The sequence below is a fragment of the Rhinopithecus bieti genome, unplaced genomic scaffold (assembly GCF_001698545.2).
Source record: "Rhinopithecus bieti isolate Rb0 unplaced genomic scaffold, ASM169854v2 scaffold_46235, whole genome shotgun sequence".
Lineage (NCBI taxonomy): Eukaryota > Metazoa > Chordata > Mammalia > Primates > Cercopithecidae > Rhinopithecus > Rhinopithecus bieti.
The window spans coordinates 1,495,576-1,499,096 of record NW_016819762.1 but is presented as its reverse complement, the minus strand read 5'-3'; the positions used below and the strand labels follow the sequence as shown (position 1 = coordinate 1,499,096).

The 3,521-nt window shown below is 46.1% G+C and overlaps 1 long non-coding RNA gene across 1 annotated transcript in view; it reads right to left on the bottom strand.

The window, feature by feature from the left end:
- Positions 1-2,358, bottom strand: part of LOC108519928 (uncharacterized) — a 14,682-nt gene extending 12,324 nt beyond the window's left edge. Inside the window, exon 1 of the long non-coding RNA XR_001882765.1 lies at positions 2,108-2,358. This is a non-coding gene — a long non-coding RNA (uncharacterized LOC108519928). The remainder of the gene's footprint in view (positions 1-2,107) is intronic.
- Positions 2,359-3,521: the final 1,163 nt, after the last annotated feature.

The window sequence follows — 3,521 nt, the reverse complement described above, 5'->3', positions numbered from 1 at the left end:
CCCCTTTTTTTTTTTTTTTTTTTTTTTTTTTTTTGAGACAGAGTCTTGCTCTGTTGCTCAGGCTGGAACGCAGTGGCACAATATCGGCTTACTGCAACCTCTGCCTCCCAGGTTCAAGCGATTCTCCTGCCTCAGCCTCCCCTAGTAGCTGGGATTACAGGCTTGCACCACCATGCCCAGCGAATTTTTTTTATTTTTTATTTTTTTGAGATAGAGTCTCACTCTTGTCTCCCAGGCTGGAGTGCAGCAGTGCGATCTTGGCTCACTGCAACCTCTGCCTCCTAGCTTCAAGCGATTCTCCTGCCTCAGACTCCCGAGTAGCTGGGATTACAGGTGCACGCCACCAAGCCCGGCTAATTTTTTGTATTTTTAGTAGAGATGGGATTTCACCATGTTGGCCAGGCTGGTCTTGAACTCCTGATCTCAAGTGATCTGCTTGCCTTGGCCCCCCAATGTGCTGGGATTATAGGCATGAGTCACCCCACCCGGCCGAATTTTTGTATTTTTTGGTAGAGATGGGGTTTCACCATGTTGGTCAGGCTAGTCTCAAACTCCTGACCTCAGGTGATCCACCCACCTCGGCCTCCCAAAGTGCTGGGATTACAGGCATGAGCCACCACACCTGGCCTCAGCAACTCTTCTAAAGAGAAAAGAATGAGACAAAACATCTGCCCTTCTGGAGCTTACATTCTAGTAGAAAATATTCACAAGATAGATAAGTGTATTTACGGCATGTTAGAGAAGAAGTGATAAGAACGAAACAGAAAGCAGGAAGAATGGATAAGACACGGGGCATCATGTTTAAAAAAACAAATCTTTGTTTTCTAGAAATATTTATTCTAAAATACCCCATAAAAGACACTTTTCTGTTTCCTAGTCTTCTTCTTTCTCTTTGACGTAGCTAATATAAAAGGATATTTTCATCACTAATTTACATTTCACCCCAATATCCAGACAATACACCTTCTATGAATCTATGCATTTGCAAGTTGCTCATTCACACGGCCCTTCCCAGTGGCAGAGAGTCCTTGATTTCCATTCTACACTTACATTTTAGAGTTATCTGTTTTCTGCTAACCACTCAGGAAAAGTTTGAGACTAAGACGTAAAGTTGCTGATACTGAAAATCTTGCAGGCACATTTTCTAGGAGGCTACAGCAGCACCCTTGGGTTCCTCTCTGTGATTTAGAAAGTGTCTTATCTGGTTGGGAGCAGTGGCTCATGCCTGTAATCCCAGCACTTTGGAAGTCTGAGGCAGGCAGATCACCTGAGGTCAGGAGTTTGAGACTAGCCTGACCAATATGGTGAAATCCCATTTCTACTAAAAATACAGAAATTAGCTGGGCGCGGTGGCGGGTGCCTGTAGTCCCAGCTACTCAGGAGGCTGAGGCAGAAGAATTGTTTGAACCTGAGAAGAGGAGGTTGCAGTGAGCCGAGACTGCGCCACTGCACTCTAGCCTGGACAACACAGCGAGACTTCATCTCAAAAAAAAAAAAAACTAGCCAGGTGTGGTGGTCAGAACCTGTGATCCCAGCTACTCGGGAGGCTGAGGCAGGAGAATCACTTGAACCTGGGAGGCGGAGGTTGCAGTGAGCTGAGATGGCACCACTCCACTCCAGCCTGTGCAACAGAGCGAGACTCTGTCTCAAACAAAACAAAAACAAAACAAAAAAACCAAAGTGTCTTATCTTCATCTGAGAAATCACTTCCACTGGAACTCCATGTTATATCTGGAAGTCACTGATGCTCTTAGATGTGGTGGTTTCTTTTTGGGGTCTGGGGATAATACAAGGCGCATTTCTTGTCAGCTGGTAATGACTGAGCAATGCTTCAGAGAGGACAGCAGCTACCCTTGCTGTCCTGAGACCTGCTCTTGTGACCTGCAGTTGCCTTTCTCCTGGAAAAGATGAGCATTTTTTTTTTTTAAAGATGGAGTTTCGTTCTTGTCACCCAGGCTGGAGTGCAGTGGCATGATCTCGGCTCACCGCAACCTCCACCTCAACCTCCAACCTCTGACTTTTTTTTTTTTTAATTTTTAGTAGAGATGGGTTTTCTCCTTATTGGTCAGGCTGGTCTTGAACTCACGACCTCAGGTGATCCACCCACCTTGGCTTTGCAAAGTGCTGTGATTACAGGCGTGAGCCACTGCTCCCGGCCAGGATGAGCATTCTGTATCCCAACTCCTTTTTCTCTTGGGGCTGCAAGCACTGCTGTTGCTGGCATCTACCTGAACGCTGCCTCCTCAGCTCACTGCTGGTCCCACCTCGGCGAGCCCCACTGCCTTTGGCTTTTGCATTTCTGATGATAGGCTGACTCCATAAATTGTAACACAATCACAATTGGCTCCACGCAGAACCTGACTCAGCTCACAAGGACTGATTATTACATCCCTGTGATGTTATACCCACCCAATCAACATTCCCCATTCCCTAGTTCCTGCACACCAAACTATCCTTGAAAAACCCTAATCTCTAAGGCTTTGAGAAGACTGATTTGAGTAATAACTCTGTGTTCCATATGGCTGGCCTTGCGTCAATTAAACCTTTTTTTTTTTTTTTTTTTTTTTTTAAGTTTTTTTGAGACAGAGTCTCACTCTGTCGCCCAGGCTGGGGTGCAGTGGTGCGATCTATGCTCACTGCAACCTCCACCTCCTGGGTTCAAGTGATTCTCCTGCCTCGGCCTCCCAAGTAGCCAGGACTATAGGCGCATGTCACTATGCCCAGCTAATTTTTGTATTTTTTGTAGAGACAGGGTTTCATTATGTTGGCCAGGCTGGTCTCGAACTCCTGACCTCAGGTGATCTACCTGCCTCGATCTCCCAAAGTGCTGGGATTACAGGTGTGAGCCACTGCGCCCAGCCAATTAAACTTTTCTTGTTTTTATTTTTGAGACAGGGCCTTGCTCTGAAACTGCCTTTGCAAAAATTATAACTGAGATAATTATGATAGTGAAAGAGAGCTGACCTAACTGATTCCATATTGCTTCTAACCTCCAAACTGTTCCTGCTCATTCCCCGACATAGGCCAGACTAACTTTGGAAGGAACTTACTTTATAGTTTAACTTTGAAACAAATAACAGTCCTTTCCTTTTTTTTTTTTTGAGATGGAGTCTCACTCTGTCTCCCAGGCTAGAGTGCAATGGTGTGATCTTGGGCACACTGCAACCTCTGCCTCCCAGGATCAAGTGATTCTTCTGCCTCAGCCTCCTGAGTAGCTGGGATTACAGGCATGCGCCACCACGCCCAGATAATTTTTGTATTTTTAGAAGAGATGGGATTTCACCATGTTGGTCAGGCTGGTCTAGAACTCCTGACCTCGTGATCTGCCTGCCTCCGGCTCCCAAAGTGCTGAGATTACAGGCACGAGCCACTGTGCCCGGCCCCCTTTCCTAAAACAAACCCCCTTTTTGCCTAGGGACCAGTTGGCCTTTGTAGAACTAACAAATTAGCTTCAAGATTAGAAATTATGGTTTAGGGGTCACATATCTGGAGGTTGCAAGATCCCGAACCTCCCCAAATTG